This window comes from Zingiber officinale, chromosome 8A, assembly GCF_018446385.1.
Source record: "Zingiber officinale cultivar Zhangliang chromosome 8A, Zo_v1.1, whole genome shotgun sequence".
Lineage (NCBI taxonomy): Eukaryota > Viridiplantae > Streptophyta > Magnoliopsida > Zingiberales > Zingiberaceae > Zingiber > Zingiber officinale.
This window is the reverse complement of record NC_056000.1, coordinates 11,038,052-11,058,270: the sequence shown is the minus strand read 5'-3', so window position 1 is coordinate 11,058,270 and position 20,219 is coordinate 11,038,052. Positions and strand designations below refer to the sequence as shown.

Sequence of the window (20,219 nt, the reverse complement as noted above, 5' to 3'; positions counted from 1 at the left end):
ATTGTTTCTTTCAAAATTAAGTATGTGCCTTCGGAAACATTCAACTTCAAATTCCGCCGAGAAAAGTCACCCCCAAGAGCACTTTTCTCAGCATTCCTCGATAACCTTCACAATGGAAGATGACTTGTCACTGGCTTACAACCTCTCTTACGACGCATGGGTCATAGATCTCCGCTCCACCACGCTTCCCCTCGGCTTCTCTCGCAGTGCCCCAACCCAATTCACCGCCAGGGGGAGGCGTGGTCATGATAAGTCATCGTCGTCCTGGGGTTTCTCCAGGCCGCTGTTGGCAAGGTTTTGGGAGGCCACCAGGTCATGGATCAGTGCATGTAAGTTGTGCAGAGTGAGGGAGAGCATGAGCAAAATCGTGGAACAGCCGCAGAGGAGAAGTGTGTGGTTCTACGGCCAAATGGGGCACCAGGACCACGATGAGAAGGTGGAAGCAGCCATTTTGTACTGCAAGAAGACGCTGCAAATGGATGTTGCACCTGCTTCATCTCCTGACGTAGCGTGCTCAATTAGTCACACCGTAAAAATGTAGCATTGATTGCGTAATTAGTTTAAGAACTCGGTACGTAACGAGCTTAATTTCTCATCTCCAGTAATTATTTATCGTCGCAACTACAATGGAAATCTCTTCGTCGAGCTTCATAAGGCATTTGATCTTGTCCATCTCCCTCCTCAAGGCATTTGCTCTGACAAGGCGGCCGATGGTGTTGGCCGCAAGTTTGAGGTCGTCGAGGGGGTTCCCCGGCACCACCCTTTTGTACAAGTAGCTGTCAAAGGTCATCTTTTGCACGTCTCCACGAACGCCTCCCGCGCCGCGTTCGACCGGTAGAACACCTTCTGCAATACGTCGAGCACCTTGCAGGTCGGCCAGTACATCTTGACGAACTTCGCCAGGTACTTCCTCAGGTCGCTCTCCTCGATCATCCGGCTGCCGTTCTCCGACCCCTCCATGATGGCTTCCGCGCACTGCACGCACGCCCGCTCTTCGCCGCGAAGTAGATCCCCTCGCCGGAGCACTTGGTCACGTAGCCGGCCGCGTCGCCGACAAGCGCTACTCTCCCGAGTACTCTGTTTCACGAGTCGGCACTTCAGATCGAGTTAGGATAACAAAGTTAGCGATCGATGGACAGAGGAAGCAGACGTACCGTCGGGGGCGAGGGTGCTCGGGAATGGGATGGGCCTCGACGCGGATGATGGTGCCGACCTCGATCTTGTCCTTCGCCCTCAGCCGCCTTGCCGCCTGGAACTTCTTGATGTCGGCCTTGTGAGTGACGGTTCCGGTGCCGACGGCCACGTGGTCGCACTTCGGGAACACCCACCGGTAGAAGTTCGGCGAGACGTCGTCGCCGATGTACATCTCCGCCGGCTCCTTGTAGTACTCCATCTTCGCCTCCGGTATTTTCACCCGCTCCTGGAACGCGATTGCGTACTCGTACTCCCCTGCTTCAATCGATTTCGCGACCCGCGAGTTCGCCCCGTCCGCTCCGATAACCGCGTCCACCTCCGCCATTCGCCGCTCCCCTGCGCCCCCGCCCGAGTATTCGTTGTACATGATTCTATAGATGCCACCGGGAACCTTCGGTAGATCCAGCCGCAGGAACAGCCCTTTGATCACCGAGGCCCCCGCCTCCGCCGCCCGCCCCCGGAGGTACGCGTCCAGCACCTCGCAGCGCACCATCCCGATGTACACGTGCGGGCCGAGGGCGCGCCCGATGTCAACGGCGACGTTGGAGGGGGAGATCATCTTCATCTTGGTAACGTGCCGGTCGATAAGGTCGAGGGGGAGGCCGAACTCCTCCACCATACAAAGGGGGATCGCGCCGCCGCAGGGTTTGCAGTTGTCCAGTTTCCGTTCGATCAGAATCGTCTCCACGCCTCCCTTCGCCAGCGTCTCCGCCGTTTCGCCTCCCGCAGGGCCTCCCCCCACCACCGCCACACGCAGCTTTTGCCCGTTGAGGTGGGCACTCGTCCGGCTCGCACGACGGCGAGTAGATGCCGGCGGGCAGGCAATGCATACTTGATCGAAACCGCACTAGAGGCACCGAGGGGGTGGGTGTGGCCACGCAAGTTGGAGAAGGGGTGGAGGGAGTTGCCGGCGGCGGAGCGGACCGTAGTGGAGAGAGAGGGCCATACTGGTTCACCATCGATCTTTCCGACTGAGACTTTCCGAACTTTGGGTTCACGGGCACGGAGTGTGGATAGCGTCCCGGGATTTCATAAATATGGACCGTCAGATGAGATGAGAGCATTGGACGGTTCAGATTTGATTGGATGTCGCGTAAATTTTGGATTTTGGATTTTGGATTAAGGTATTATGTCTTTAAAAAAAGCAAGATATTAACATCTCACGTCCATATTTATTTTAATATTAATCCTTGAATTCTATATCCATTTATTCATCCTTTTTTGTTATATTTATTTTTTTAATAAATTTTTCTAAAATCCGTAGTAGCAAGCTTAACCTCCTCCTCAATTTACACGTTAGAAATTACCCTGTCTCCTCGGATGAATCTAGCGATTAGCACATGAGATATTGTCATAATAATGTCTAGGGTTCGAATCTCGACAAAGTCAAGATAAATACTTCCCTTATGTGCTAATTACTATTCTAAAGGCTAGTAGTCGTCCATGATTTACCTCCTCCGTGTTGGCCTTGGAACTGATTGATAGGGACGCTGGGGATGAACGTATTCACCTTTTACCATAACGTTAGAAATTATCCTATATGTAAACTTTTTTTATTTTAATTATATTTCTAACTCCATGATACATACTAATTTACCTAATTACCTTCATTGCTTAAATAAAAAATTTTAAAAATGAGTTCCTCCTAAATACAGTAATTTAAAATAAAATATAATATATTTTTTATTAAATTGAACATGACTTTTTTCGTCCGAGTAATTGATTAGTGATACGGATATATGAGGAAGGGTCCAAAGGGAATTAAGAAAAAGAGGAGGGGCATTTCGATCTTTTTGCATGAGTAGGATTTGGTGTTAAAAGGCAACACTGTGCATGGAGAAAGAGGGACGATGCGTGCTTTTGGCCGTCGGCGAGAGGACTTTCTTCCTCCCTGGATGCCCCTCGCCAACACCGGTCGCCGGCTACTTCTCTTATACCCTTCCTCGTCTCCGTCCCCTCCCTCCGGCGCTTAGAGGAAGATTTTCCCACCTCTCTTTGAGTTCCTTCCCCCTCCATCAACGCCACGACGGTAGAAGATCGACGCCATCTCCAACGCTATGAACGGAGCGATGCCTTCACGAAAGTCGGCCGCCGCACCTCCTCTTCTCCTCTGCCTCGTCTCCTCCCCCTCCTTCCAGTGCTGACGTCGCCGAGGAACCGCGTCGTCGCCTCTAGCAGCTGTCGCTACTACCTCCGGAGACCACCACCGCAGCCGCCTCCAGTGACTGTCGTCACCGCCGCCTCTAGCGGCCATCACAGCTGCACCCCGCGGATACTGCCTCGCAGCCTCCGACGGCCATCGCCGCTGCCGCCCCCAGCGGGCGCCGATGCCCCTTCCAACGGGCGCTGACGCTACCTCCAGTAGCGGGCGCCACCTCCCGAGGCCGGCGCCGCTCGTACTATTTGTCTATGTCGGCCTTCGAGCTAAGATGGTGTTCGCCCGACGAGCCGATGTAGTTCCGGACATCAGGCTGTCGTGTTCCGTTATTCGCACCGTTATTATGATTGTGAGTTATTGGTATTATCCGGCCTACGTGCCACGTGCCGGCCTACGAGATGCTATCATATCCGGCCTACGGGCCATCCTTTTGGATCCCTGCTGTACTAGATTCCATGTCATCGCTCGCAGATCCGGTTCCTCAGCTGTCTCACACCCATCTACTCGTCAGGGTCACGACGACTCGATCAGCACCACGATCAGCTCACGACCCATCTGAGGGCGCCCCCAGGGTCAGGATACGTCATCGTACTCATCTTGTACTTATTTCATTGTTCTGTTATTATTCGCCTGCTTATATATCCGTAGGACCCGCCTCGAGTATCGGGGTACTAGAGACCGGGATAACTCGGTCGCTGGCAGGTAGCATTGACCGGAGGACTTCTGACGACTTAATCAATATAGAGGACAACTCACCATCTGGGTCATGGAGATGCGGTCAACATTCCAGATGCGTCATTCTGGCATGTCCGTCTTCTCAGATTTCCGACAAGAACGATTAGTATACTCAATTTTAATTAAATGATTTTGAATAAAAAAAATATATTTGACTTTTGTATCGATACAAAATAATGAATAATTTTATTTTATAAAAAAAATAGTATATTTTTTTTCTAAATTCGACATCATTTAATTATAATTGAGTATATTAATCGATTGATCAATCAGAAAAAAAATTGTACTCAAATTCGTCATAGCTGGGACTTGAACCACGAGTACCTAGGTGACAACCTGGATACCTTACCACTGCACCATAATTTACCTTAATTTTTTTAATAAAATCTCACTAAAAAAATCATACAAATAAGATAGAATACCTGACTGAATATAATTCAGTTAGTAATTACAGACTGATTTTAATTTAGTCAAAAAAATACCGATTGAATTTAATTCAGTCAGAGATTCCCGATGAAATTTAATTAAGTCGACAAATCAGGATTTAGGGGGTCACAAGTGTGGGGGAATATAGTTTACCGATGGAATTCAAATTCCGTCTGTAATTGTTGGATGCTGACAGAATTCGAATTTCGTCAGTAAACCCAATTAGAAATTAGGGCACGCGATATCCCTCTCCTCTCCCCCGCGAACTTTCTCGGCAATCTCCTCTCCTCTCTGTGTCCTCGGCGATCAGCGATCAGCAACCGACGACTCAAGTATGCTCCTCTCCTCCCTTGTCTTTTCCGTTTCACGTGCTCGTGGTCGATCTCGTAGGGGCTGCTCGTGGTCGGTAGACTGCCACAGGCGCCTGCTCTGGGTCGATTGTCGCAGACGCCTACTCGCGGCCGACCGGCCGACCGCCGCAGGCATCTGCTCACGGCCAGCCAGGGCTCCAGCTGCCGGCATAAGTCACTGTTACAATTTTTTATTTATTTTTTCTTAAGCATCTGATTATATCAAGAAAAATTTATTTTTAAGATTTAAAAATTAAATTATAGTATTAAGTATAAACATTTTAAATTTGAAAAAATTTTAAATGCTCGGGATAAAATATTCTTGATAACATTTCTCTAATTATAATGTCATTTAAATGTTATAACATTAAGAGTAATGATGCTCGCTGCGAACTTGCTCCGCGAATTCGCTGCGCGACTGAGCTGGCATCGTTCGTGGCCAAGTCCACGTAGGATAAAAAAACACAGACGAGGCATATGCCCCCGCTCTTCCTCAATCGCGACCCCGACTCGTGCCATAACTCTTCCTCATTCGCGACCCCGACCCGTGCCCTAACTCTCCGCCGCCTCCGTTTTTTAGCGACCCACCCTCCCGTGCCCTGCCCTAACTCCCCTTCTCCTTCCCTCGCGCTAACTCAGCTGCGCCTCCTCCTTCTTCTTCCCTCCCCCTCCCAGAGAATTGAAGCCTTCTATATGTTTCGGCGCTGATCTCGTTGTCAGTTTTGTGGAGTGGTGTGTGAAATCAAGCGTCCGCGAAGGACATCGCAGAGTACATAAACAAGGAGTTTGATAGCAAGTACGGTAAAATTCTTAAAGGGTTTTCATGTTTTTGTAGTTCCACAGTGCCATTTTATTTGGGGATTTGTGATTTTCATGTTCATAAGTGGATTATGTTTTTGTTGAATTTTGTTTCTGATTCCAATCAACCATGGTCTGTTGCTATGTTCTAACAACTTAAAGTTACTGATTAGGTTAATGTTTTGGAACAAACATGGTCAAGAGAACAATTTGAAATAATTTGGAACAAACATGGTCTGTTGCTATGTTCTAACAGTGGATTGAATCAGTTGAAGTTTGTTATATAGAGTAAGTTCAAGAGAACTCCGATTAACATAATTTTCCGACTGATAATGTAGTTGGATGGAGGAACAAGATCCATAGAAACAACCAATATCAAATAGTTGGACTAAATGATTTTTTGGTTCATTTTAATATCACGTATGTTTCATGGATCTATTCCTCAGAGGAGTTGGAATATTGTTGCAAAAGAGTAATTCCAATTTAACACTCCTAACTGCGAAGTTGTATGTTCAATCTCTTAATTATTAAGCCGATATATGTCATTTTAGTGATAAAAAGTTTAAAATAATTCTCAATTGATTTAGCATACAATCTCTCTGAATGTTGTAGTTTGTTTGTTTAAATATGAATGTTATAAATTTATTTATTTTTATTCTAAGTAAAGGAAATTTAATTATTAGGTTGTTATTTCATGGCATCCTCAAGTTATAGCAGTATCGACAATACAAGATTTGAACCTATAACATGTAGGAACTGCGGACGAAGAATATTTATGTGTGTTTTTAGATCATCCAAAAATCCTGGAAGACATTATAACAGATGTGAGCAACATGGATGACAAAAGTGGGTGACGATCGATACTAGGTCATCGGCCAAAATTGAAAGTGAGCACAATGCATTTCATGGTCATTATCCCGGAATAATCAATGTACTGAAATTTATTTTGATATTAGTGATGGTGAACTTGATTCTCTTAGCCGTAATCCTTATTGGATTGTTAGTTCATCTGGCAAGTTAGTATTAAATAATGTTGGTGTTGTAATGTAACTACCTAAATATTTGTAATTCTGGACACAAATTTTGTTTGTTAGTTTATATCGTTAACTACTTTTGAATCTTGAATTATGTTGGTGTTGTAATTGTGTTAGGATAATTAATATTGAGTACTGTTGGATAATGTAAAGCATTTTGTTATATGTTATTTTGTTTATTCATCTTGTTAATTAGTATCGAGTACTATGATGTAGAGTATTTTATTATTTAATACTCTTTACACTGGGACTTACAAAATGATTTAGTCTTTATTGGGCGAATTTCAGTGGAGATTGGATGATGGAAACCATTTACAGGCCTTTGATCTAATTTTTCAGTGTTCGGTAGCCCTGAACTGGGTTGGAAATGATTTAATTTTCCACTGGAGTCTAAAGATTTTTCATCTCTAAACTCCTGCACTGTCGATGTTCCAGCCTCTATGATCCCAATGGATCGTCTTGCCTCGGCAATGAGCATTCTGGTTTCCATAAGGGAAGCCTGTGCAAGTGAACTCTTTGGTGCAGCCATCTCAAGGGTTTTTGCAACCTTCTCAGCTTCAACAATTAGCTTCATCTCAAGGGTTTTTTCTTTGGCACCGTGTCAGTTGTAGGAGGTGTGCTACTAGGTTTTCTTTGATTTCTTTCTCTTGGATTAGCTGTGGAATGATACTTGTTCAACGCACTACAAACTCGAGCTCGATATTCCTTGAATAGAAAAAAATGTCAGATAGTACCTTTATTCCTTTAAGTTTTCATAGAGCAAAGAAAAAGAATAGGATGGAAAAAACAAATTTTGCTACTACGCCTGAAACTAGTGCAACAAGATGTTTCTGAAGGACAAATTGTATCAATAAGGGAACAAACAAAAAGCTAAAACAAGCAATAAAATATATTTTAAAATTGAATTGTATTGTATGACATCCTCTGAAGAGAAACCAGTTCATATACACCCGAGGAAAGCCTCGACTTATTTGATCAGTCCATTTGGCCAAGATTGCTTCTGAAATCTTTCTACGTTACTAGTACGATTTTGGTGCCCGACTGTTCCCTTTGGGTTTAGGCATTTGTTTCCTCTTCTCGATGGTCTCCAACCACTCCAGCTTTAGTTGTCTTTCCTGCGTATGAAATGAATCTCATTGCAGCTTGTATTCACCAGTAGAACCCTTTCTGGCAAATTCAGCTATAATGTTCTTCCATTCAAAAAAGCAATCATCCTGCACTGACAGCCTTTGTCGTCTTCTACGCCAACCCTCGCGCACTCCTGCACCAATTTTCGCTCTTGTTTCCTCACTAAAAAAAATACAAAAAAAGGGAAAAAATACTGAGAACAATTTTAATATACTACAAACTTGGTGAATTTTGCTTAGCAATGAAACTTTTGCATACGAATTATGCCACTGAATTTGACTTGTAAATCTTTAGGTTTTCCAAGGAAAAGACAAATAAAACATAGATATGGAATCCATGGATCTTTCATAAAAGAAATCTTAGGGCATAGAATCCAACAAACCTTTGAGCATGTCCCAAAGTTGTTAATTTTATTTTAACCTGCACCCCAATCAAGATACACATGAGATGATGATGAATTCAGAATCATCTAATTGCATGCTTTGCCTACAATAGAAATAAAGCAATAATTAAACATTCCAGAAGCAAAAAAAGGAAGTGTAGAAAGAGGGAAAAAGGAAGTTATCAATGACTCCAGATAGCTCAGAATATACCTTGAGTTCGGATACATTGAGCTCAGAATATACCTTGACTCTGGAATCTCTAGAATCTGTCAAGTTCAAATTGTAGAATATGTTCTCCAATCTCCACAAATGAGTTCAGATACAAGTATAATTAACTCGAAATGAAATAGAGTTCGGATACTCAAGAAATGGAAGTATAATTAACTCGAAATCAAATGGAAGTGTCCACAAATGGCTGTCTATGCATGACACAGACTGCTACTTGTCAAAAACCAAAAGGAAAACAAGATGTCATATTTACATAAGTTGTTCTCAATTTGATAGATTCCAACAAATTTACAAAACATCCACAAGCATTATAAGATCAAATAAATTTGAGAATGCACTATCCAACACCAAGCCAGCAATAGGGGAATCTTCTACTCCAAAAAAAAGGTTGTTATACCAAAAACAAAACTAAGGATAAGTGAATGGCATATGACAATAATAACTATGCAGCAAAAATGATACCTTGTAACAACACCTAATATTGATCGCCCCCAAAGTCCAATACAAGAAATTTGTGTAAGTCAATGAGAGCTAGTATCATACTCATCTTTCTGCTCCAAAAAGAAGGTTATTATATCTTGTTTGATATTAAATACTTGAAACATAAACACAATTTTGTAAAAGTAAACTAAAGGATAGTATGCTCATTCACCATCTAGTCCTTGCCTGCACTTTTCCATGAGTCTTCCACAATCAACTCATCGACTTTCCAATCTTTACTGTTGTAAGAAAGATTAGAAAAAAATTTTAGACTAGCTACAATCACATGAATCTACTTGAACAAAACAATACTGCATAATTATTTTACGTATCTATTATATGTATCACTTACCTTCTTTTCGGGCCTTTGCAACTGATTTCTTCACAATTTGTTCAATTTTAGATTGTTTTCTCTTTGTGGGGGGACGACCTCGAGATCTTACTTTTAATGGAGAGTGTATTACTTTTGCACCAGATATAGATACTCCTTTCAGTTGTTCAGCCCTTGAATGCTCAAGATCATTAACAATCAGTTTTTCCTTCGTGTCTTTCAAGATTTCCACCAACATAGAACAACTGTCATCATTTTTTGCACCAAGTTGTTGAATCTCTTGTATCAATGGAGTGAGAATATTATACTGATTTCTTCATCACAAACATAATCATCATAGATGTTACTGATACTTTGATACCCACGCTTAATATCTTTGCGCCATCAATCCATAATATAATTCATAGGAACCTCAGTCACCTTCATCCTTATCAACACTTAGATCACATGCCTATATAATATTTCCCGAAACTCAAATAGACGACACACACATTTCAATTTGCAATCTAACTCTGTATAATGTGGCCTAAAGGAAACTTCTCTTACAGGCTCTCCATTTTTTCCCAAGATAGTTTCTACTACTTCAAATATTAAAGTGGTCCCTTCTTCCTTCAATAATGAGGCATCGCAAAACATCAATCCTCTTATTTCATCTTGGAACAACTTAAATAAGTTGTTAGTGTAAGTATTTTAAAATTGTCTTTCAATAGAATGACCAAGAATAACTGACATGGTAGAATTAAAATAAATAAAATCCAAATGTTTTTCATTCTCAATCTTATTCAAAGCATTATCATATTGCTCAACAAATTGCTTCAAGGATGTTTTAGAATGGGCGTAGTCATCAAAAAATGCATTCATATTTTCACTTCTTTGAGATGTGGACATACTTGCCCAAAAGCTATCCTTGTTGGGACCGAAATGTAGCTAGAGGAGGGGGGGTGAATAGCTCAGCGCGATCTTGTGCTCTTCGTTGCTTTGTTTCTTCGATGATGTGCAACGAAAAATATAGGAAACAACAACTATAATGCTAGCACAAGGAATTTACTTGGTATCCACCTCAAGAAGAGGTGACTAGTCCAAGGATCCACACACTCACGCACCCTCCACTATGAAATCACTCATTTACGGTAACTACCGAAGGCGGAGAAGCCCTACATGCTCATAGTACAAGAAGAAAGGGAAGAGAAATACAATACAAGCAAAAGCTTACAAGATATGCACAAGAAACCCTAACCCTAGCTTCTTCCTCACCTCTTGACTTGGACGTGCACCAGCACAAGCCTCCAAAAACCTTCAAGATCTGGCGTGAGAGCTATTGAGAAGTCGCTGTGAAGATCTGTTGTCCTGGAGACGAAAGCCGAGAGAGATCTTCTCGTTGTTTCGACGAAATCACACGCCAACGTCTTTATCCAGCGCCAACGATCGAATCCCAATCGATTGGATTGCTCCCAATTGATTGGGGAGGCTTTGGATCGATCAGTCGATCGATCCAGAGCGCCTCTGTGCTCTCTGGAATTGCCTAGATCGATCGGTCGATCGATCCAGGGTTTATCGCATGAAAGCGCACCTCCCAATTGATCGCCCGATCGATTGGAGGCTCCCAATCGATCACCCGATCGATTGGGAGACTTTCTATTCGCACGACACTTCTCCCCAATCGATCCACTGATCGATTGGGAGGAGGTTTATCGCGGGGACTCACCCAATCGATTAGCCGATCGATTGGGTATGAGTCAATTGATCGGCTGATCGATACAGCTCCTGTTTTTACCCAAAAACAAGTCCAAAGTCCTCTACACCAACATCCGGTCAACCATAACCTGTTGGTACATCATGCCTAGCATCTGGTCATCCTTGACCTGCTAGAATTCCCTCACCAAGTATCTGGTCAATCCTTTTGACCCACTTGGACTTTTCTCCTCATGCCAAGTGTCTGGTCATCCTTGACACACTTGGACTTATCTCCACCAGGTGTCTGATAATTAGCATTTTGTACATTATTTTGGCTCTTATTCTTGGAATTTTTACCTTCTCGTATGCTTAATTTTGAATTTATATTATGTTTTGTGAGTAGGATATATTTTGAATTTGATTGTAAATTTTCTACAAATTGTGCTATTTAATCTCATGTTTTTATTATGGATTTGTAGGAAATCAAAAGAGCCATCGATTAGGGTAGCCGGATCAAATTTGACTTGATTTGGAGGTCAAATGAGAGAGATCAAGCAGAATTAATATGAGCCCTTGAACCAGATCTGAAATGATATGCACCATTGGATCCAAGTAAGAAGACAACTTGATCTAAACTGTTCATCAGCGAGATCAATGGAGAGATCTTCATCCATCTCCTTCATTAAAATGAACGGCTCAGATGCCCCCTTTATCACTTTAATCAAATGGTCAAGATCAGTTCTCCTCACAAGATAAACGGCTGAGATTAAACCCCCACCCCTTCCCCTATTTTTCTTCACGCGGACAGAACACATCGACTACGGGCTAATCGCGATTTCTTTCCCCGGCAACGGCGTCAAAATTTGATGTGAGCTCGAGTGTCGTACTACGGGAGCTTATCAAATTACAATTAAAGTTATCGAACCCCTCTACACTAAAGTAGTACAGAGATGACTCGGGTCGTCTCCCAAAGAATGTAACAGTAAATGACAAAATTAGGATTGATTATTGCATTGAATTTTTAACATGAAAATAGAGGGGTTGGGTTTTGAATTTTGAACTATGATATGAAATAACAAAACAAATATGAAATTAAACCTAAGGAACAAAAGAGCAAAACAAGTATGAAATTTAATCCTAATTAATGAAAGACATCCTATCTATCTATTAATAGTGATCTCATAGCGCATTGTCACTCTACGCTACGTTTTCACCATTAACAGAATTAGTCTAAGGAATGAAATAGCGAAGCATTAAATGAAACCTAATCTAGTAAATGAAAGACGATGCAAATAAAAAGAACCTAGTCTAACTTAAACTATGATTGCAAGAAAATTAAATACAACATAAAGTAAGCATTGAATGGAATTTAGAACATTAATGCAACCTAATCTACCCTAGCCTAATTACATGAAAATGAAAGACACAATTCTAACTAACATTCAAATAAGCTAAAACAAGACAAGAATAAACATTGCAAGAAGTTTAACAAACTTAAATGCAACAATTGAAATAACAAAAGGTGTTGGGATATTTAATCGAACATGTTGCGTGCGAAAATCAAACTAGTCAAAGTGTATGCAATCTAAGCATAGGGATTCAAATCAATACAAGCATTTCACATTCAATAATAACAATCCATAGAAATAAATCAATGCATAACCAAATCAACACATGAAGATCAAACTACTGATGGAGGAAGTGCTGCTCAGAATGTGAATGAAGAAGTGTTGCTCTGTTCGGAATCTGATGAAGGACTGCTGCTGAACACGCTGGAATGAAGTCGCCTGCCCTAGCTTCCTCCTCTAACTCTTCCATTTCACAGCACCTCCATCTTCCGTTTAGCTTCCATCCGAAGGGGTTCTTCATTGGAAGTTTGTGTTCATCTCATCGTTGTTGAAGCAAGCAGCACCAGCAGAGTTAGTTGTTGTTCATCAGTTCCGGGGTTCTGGAGCTGGCGTTTCGTGTGACGCAGGAAGAGTCAGAGGAGGAAGCTAGGGCAGGCGACTTCATTCCAGCGTGTTCAACAGCAGTCCTTCATCAAATTCCGAACAGAGCAGCACTTCTTCATTCGGTTCAAATCTGGACAGTAGCAAATCTTCTTCCGAGCAGCAGCTTCTTCTTTCACATTCCGAGTAGCACTTCCTCCATCAGTAGTTTGATCTTCATGTGTTGATTTGGTTATGCATTGATTTATTTTTGTGGATTGTTATTGTTGAATGTGAAATGCTTGTATTGATTTGAATCCCTATGCTTAGATTGCATACACTTTGGCTAGTTTGATTTTCGCACGCAACATGTTCGATTAAATATCCCAACACCTTTTGTTATTTCAATTGTTGCATTTAAGTTTGTTAAACTTCTTGCAATGTTTATTCTTGTCTTGTTTTAGCTTATTTGAATGTTAGTTAGAATTGTGTCTTTCATTTTCATGCAATTAGGCTAGGGTAGATTAGGTTGCATTAATGTTCTAAATTCCATTCAATGCTTACTTTATGTTGTCTTTAATTTCCTTGCAATCATAGTTTAAGTTAGACTAGGTTTTTTTATTTGCATCGTCTTTCAATTACTAGATTAGGTATCATTTAGTGCTTCGCTATTTCATTCCTTAGACTAATTCTGTTAATGGTGAAATCATAGCGTAGAGTGACAATGCACTATGAGATCACTATTAATAGATAGATAGATAGGATGTCTTTCATTAATTAGGATTAAATTTCATACTTGTTTTGCTCTTTTGTTCCTTAGGTTTAATTTCATATTTGTTTTGTTATTTCATATCGTAGTTCAAAATTCAAAACCCAACCCCTCCATTTTCATGTTAAAAATTCAATGCAATAATCAATCCTAATTTTGTTATTTACCGTTACATTCTTTGGGAAACGACCCGAGTCATCTCTGTACTACTTTAGTGTAGAGGGGTTCGGTAACTTTAATTGTAATTTGATAAGCTCCCATAGTACGACACTCGAGCTCATATCAGTGTCCGATCAACCTTGATCCACTTGGATTTCCTCGTGCCAAGTATCCGGTCAATCCTTTTGACCTACTTGGACTTTCCAACACCAGATGTCTGATCAACCTTAATCCATCTAGATTTCCTTGTGTCTGGCTTCACTCACCAGGACTTTCCTTCTACCTAGCTTCACTCACTAGGACTTCTCATTTGCCTGGCTTCACTCACTAGGACTTTCACCTAGCTTCACTCACTAAGATTTCCAAACTGCCTAGCTTCACTCACTAGGTCTTTCACCTGCTTCACTCACTAGGATTTCCCAACTGTCTGGCTTCAATCACCAGGATTTCCTTCTTTACAATCTTCTCACATGGACAATTGCACCTGCAATCCCCATGTATTGTCAAACATCGAAATCCAAACAACAAAACTCAAGCTTGAGTCAACTCAAGCTTAGTCAACCGGGTCAACCTTGACCTAGGGAATATTGCACCAATAATCTCCCCCTTTTTGATGTTTGACAATACCACTTTTAAGTTAGGCTAATCTCATAGCCTCAACTCCTTTCATGCCAATATATGAATGATAGTTTCCTTCATTCTCCTCCTTTTCTAATGGGCAAACTCACTCTTCAGGTAATGAAGGCCTAACTTAACCACACATTCTCCCCCTATTGGCACACATAAAAAACTCTCCCCCTGAAGAGTTACCCAACGTGGTTTACAACTTCATTCGTTGTTCACAACAAAATAACGAAGGTCCCATACCCTTCATTATTCTCAACGCTCATCCTTGAGCATATACCACTTAGTATATTCACACACGATTCAAATGAAGGTCTCATACCCTTTATTGTCATCAAATGCTCATCTGTGAGCATACGCCACATGAATAACGAAGATATCCACTCTCTATTACATTCAAATGCCCAACCTTGAGTATTTTCGATAAAGAAGGTTAACCACCTTCTAAGGTGTATGAAAAATAGGTTTTCATGTCCTTAAAGATTAACTCCCCCTAAAGACATGCACATAACTTCTGTCATTGCACCAACAATGACTTGGAATCCCTAAACTTTTAGGAAGCCCAAATTTAGAAGTTTTGAGGTTCAAAAATTCAATATTGAACCAAACCTCAACCTAAACCTCTACTTAGTCTCCCTTAACCAATCCGTTCTTGTTTTCATTATGAAAACTCCCCCTAAATATATATAAATGTGTTTTGAGGGGTAAGGAATGGTTACCCAGACTAAAGGTGATTTAGAATGCTGAAAATAGGCTTTCCTGACCAAAATAGGCATTCCCAATCGATTGGAGTTGGGTCCCAATCGATTGAACCTATCTGAATCGATCCACTGATCGATTCAAACTGCGTGGATCGATCCAGCGAGCTTCTGCTCGCGAGAAATGTCTTCTCAATCGATCGTCCGATCGATTGAGGCACTCCAATCGATCGATCGATTGGAGCTCTGAAAAACTGAAAATTTATTTCAGTGAATTTCAGAAACTCCCCTAAAATTCTACAAAAATCGAAAAATCATGAAAATTCATGTAGACATTCCTTAGGGCATATACTATCAAGGAAAAATAGTTTTCTAAGAAAATACTTCATATTTTTAAAGATTGATACAAACTTGAAAACTTATAAAAATTTTAGTGTTTTCTTCCAAGTTTGTGTCTAACTATTCAATGATGATTACTATGAAAAGATAGCCTTCACCTTCCAAAAGCATTTTAAAGTCATTTTCAAAACCAATATCCAACTATGTTCCTTGGGCTCAATGCACATGACTTGTACATTAGCTTTCCCAATGATTGGAAAACACATAACTATACGTTTTGATGAACTTAAAACTCAAAAGAATGCACTAAATCAACATCTTGAGTTTTGTTCATAATTCTATCATCTCACTTGTATTTAATGTGTACAAAACCACATATAAGTCACCTTATAGTCCTTAGTGAGATGTAAACTTTGATTTTTACCCTAATTTAGGGATCATGCATATCTACCTAGGCATTTTGAAGTTATAAATATCCACCAAGGATGTTACTTGTTAATCAATGTCATTAGTCCTTAGTTGCAAGGAATTAAAATAATGCATGATGTGTTATGACATACATCAAAGATAAATAATTTTCAAAAGTAAAATTTCTTATAACTACATGATTATGTATGACATGACATGGTATTTTTGTATTTTTCATAATAAGGCATGAATGAAAAATATGATGTCATGGCATATAAAGGGCAAAACGAACAAGGCAAATTAGCATAAATAAAATATACCTAGATTATCTATCTAAGTATCCTTAAACTTTAGCTAACTTAAAATTAAAACCTAGATTGCCCAATTTTATTAAGAAAATACCAAAACCCAACTTGACATTTCTTTCATCTCTTGATTTATTTATGCCAATTAAAATTAAGCACATTCCTCAAATTTTAGAATAATTATCTTTCTAAAGGAGTAATCACTTTAAATTTTAGACCTGGATTTGCCTTTAGTTCCTTAAGAACACACCAAAGTCTCAACTTGGTAGTTCTTATGATTCTCCCAAATGTGCCAATTTAATTTTAAAATCAAACTTCTCATATTATGACACATCTTACTTTTTCCAAGAGTAAATCATTAATCCTTATCATTTTCAAAGGTTAACAATAACCTAGAAAATGCTCTTAGAGGGCCAACTTCATCATGATTGGGTTAACTACCCTTTCAATTAGAGTTGACACTCTCTAACCCATCTAAGGGGTAGAGAAAATGCTCATAGGAACCCAAAACGTATTGGTGCTCCTTGGATGCTTTAGGTACTCACTAGGGATAACCTCCCTAGATACCTTCTTAGTGACCTTGTTAGGCTTCTTAGGGGCCTTGGTCACATTTTCTAGGTTAGCCCTAGGGATTGCTTCCCTCGTGACCTTCTTAGTGACTTTCTTAGACTTCTTAGAAGTCTTAGTCACATTTGTTGTTGTAAAAATACTTCTAGGGATAACTTCCCTAGTATTTTTGACTTGGCCACTAGGCTTAGAATTAGTTCCATAGTCATATGGAACCCTATGATAAGAAGGCACATCCTTTTTGATTTTTGGTTTGTATCTCAAACCTCTATGACCCTTGGATATCCCTTGTTGTCCTAAACCTAGGTTTTGACTCCTTGACCCTTGTGTATTGTTTATGATTTTTCTAAGAGTCCTTTCCAATTTATCAAGTCTTAACCTTAATACTTGATTTTCTCTCCATAACTCCTCAACCTTAGATTTTTCATTTACACTTTGATTTTTCTTTTTCTTAGGTAAATACCTAAAATCCTTAGGGTTATTTCCTAGTTGGTTATCTACCTTCCTAGCCTTAGGTTTGGTAGTTTTAGCATGAAAAGCCACATGTTTTTCTTTAATACTATCATGCTCCCTATTTTTATGGTAAATAACATTAAAATGATATAAAATTAGCACTAGCATGCTTTTTGCCATTATTCAAAAGGGTAGGCTCAATAAATGATACCTTGCGTTTTACCTTGGAGACTTCCCCTTGAGTTGTACTTCCTCCTTGAGCCTTGACCGCTTTCTTCCCCTTGGGACATTAACTCCGATAGTGTCCCCTTTGATTGCAAGAGAAGCACACAATGTGCTCCTTGCTCTTCTTTGTTCCGCGAGCGGTCTCTTTGGGCTTCTCCTTACCCTTTGGTGCCACTTGGCCCTTCTTCTTGGCCAATTTAGGGCATTTGCTCTTATAATGCCCATGTTCCCTACACTCAAAACATATATTATGAATTTTATTTTTAATTGAAACATTTATACCTTCATGTGTAGGGATGACATCTTCTCCTTTTGATCCGGAGGTAGAAGCTTCCTCTTGTTCCCATAATGGTGCTCCTCCAATAGATTTGACTTGACTTGTGGAGGTGGAAGCTTCTTCATCCTCTTCTTCTCTTGACCCGGATGTGGAGACTTCTTTTTCTTCTTGATTCGGTGTCAATGAAAATTGCTCCCCCTCAATCCTAGAGGTGGAGGCTTCTTCATCTTCATCTTGTACATGAAACAAAGAGTATGCTCCCTATTTGCCCTTTTCATTGTATTCCTTTGAAGATGAAGCTTCTTGGACCTCTTCTTCAGAAGTTGAGCATCTCTCAACTTCGGAATCCTCTTCCCTTTGATCTTGCTCCATTGAGTCGCCCTCTTTGGATTTTTCTTGGACTGGTACAGTGGAGGATTTTTCATGAAGTTTAGCCAACTTGCTCCATAGCTCTTTGGAATCCTCAAATTCTCTAATTTGAGCCAATATATTGCTTAGCAACAAATTGATCAAAAGTTTGGTCACTTTATCATTTGTCTCGCTCATTTGAATTTGCTCTTGACTCTATTTGCTCTTATTGAGGATCTTGCCCTTTGAATTTGTTGGAGCTTTGAAGTCTTCTATTAGAGCAAACCATTGCTCTATCTCCATCATAAGAAAATTTTCAATTCTTGATTTCCAAGAATCAAAACTTGTGGATACATATGGTGGAGGCACCCTTGTGTCGAATCTGAGTCCATCTCGGAATTCCATCTTAAAGTTGAGCCTTTTGATGAAGTCCTCGATTTGATAAAATTTGCTCCAACTTCTACACCCTCTAGCTTGTTGCCCCTTCCGGCAATGATTACGGTGAAGAACGACCTTGCACTGATATCACTTGTTGGGACCGAAATGTAGCTAGAGGGGGGGGGGGTGAATAGCTCGGCGCGATCTTGTGCTCTTCGTTGCTTTGTTTCTTCGATGATGTGCAGCGGAAAATACAAGAAACAATAACTACAATGCTAACACAAGAAATTTACTTGGTATCCACCTCAAAAAGAGGTGACGAGTCCAAGGATCCACACACTCACGCACCCTCCACTATGAAATCACTCATTTATAGTAACTACTGAAGGCGGAGAAGCCCTACACGCTCACAGTATAAGAAGAAAGGGAAGGGAAATACAATACAAGCAAAAACTTACAAGATATGCACAAGAAACCCTAACCCTAGCTTCTTCCTCACCTCTTGACTTGGACGTGCACCAGCACAAGCCTCCAAGAACCTTCAATATCTGGCGTGAGAGCTGTGGAGAAGTCGCTGTGAAGATCTGTTGTCCTAGAGAAGAAAGCCGAGAGAGATCTTCTCGTTGTTTCGACAAAATCACACGCCAACGTCTTTATCCAGTGCCAACGGTCGAATCCCAATCGATTGGATTGCTCCCAATTGATTGGAGAAGCTTTGGATCACTCTCTGGAATTGCCTGGATCGATCGACCGATCGATCCAGGTCTTATCGCGTGAAAGCGCACCTCCCAATCGATCGCCTGATCGATTGGAGGCTCCCAATCGATCACCCGATCGATTGGGAGACTTTCTGTTCGTGCGACACTTCTCCCTAATCGATCCACTGATCGATTGGGAGGAGGTTTGTCGCGGGGACTCACCTAATCGATCAGCCGATCGATTGGGCATGAGCCAATCGATCGGCTGATCGATCCAACTCCTGTTTTTGCCCAAAAACAAGTTCAAAGTCCCCTACACCATCATCCGGTCAACCATAACCTGTTGGTACATCATGCCTAGCATCCGGTCATCCTTGACCTGCTAGGACTCCCTCACCAAGCGTCTGGTTAATCCTTTTGACCCACTTGGACTTTTCTCCTCGTGCCAAGTGTCCGGTCATCCTTGACCCACTTGGACTTATCTCCACCAGGTGTCCGATTAACCTTGATCCACCTGGATTTTCTTGTGCCAAGTATCTGGTCAATTCCTTTGACCTACTTGGACTTTCCAACATCAGATGTCTGATCAACCTTGATCCATCTGGATTTCCTTGTGTCTGGCTTCACTCACCAGGACTTCCCTTCTACTTAGCTTCACTCACTAGGACTTCTCATCTGCCTGGCTTCACTCACCAGGACTTTCACCTAGCTTCACTCACTAGGATTTCCCAACTGCCTAGCTTCACTCACTAGGTCTTTCACCTGGCTTCACTTATCAGGATTTCCTTCTGCCTAGCTTCACTCACTAGGTCTTTCACCTGCTTCACTCACCAAGATTTCCCAACTGTCTGGCTTCACTCACCAGGTCTTTCACCTGGCTTCACTCACAAGAATTTCCTTCTTTATAATCTTCTCACATGGACAATTGCACCTGCAATCCCCATGTATTGTCAAACATCGAAACTCAAACAACAAGACTCAAGCTTGAGTCAACTCATGCTTAGTCAACCAGGTCAACCTTGACCTAGGGAATATTGCACCAACAATCTTTAACGTATACAGGTATCCATCTATTCCAATCTTCATGAAAAGATTTCAACCAATCATTGTTTTCCAAATTAAAC

The 20,219-nt window shown here is 41.1% G+C and overlaps 1 pseudogene; it reads right to left on the bottom strand.

The window, feature by feature from the left end:
- Positions 1–576: 576 nt before the first annotated feature.
- Positions 577–2,202, bottom strand: LOC122010510 (annotated as a pseudogene).
- Positions 2,203–20,219: the final 18,017 nt, after the last annotated feature.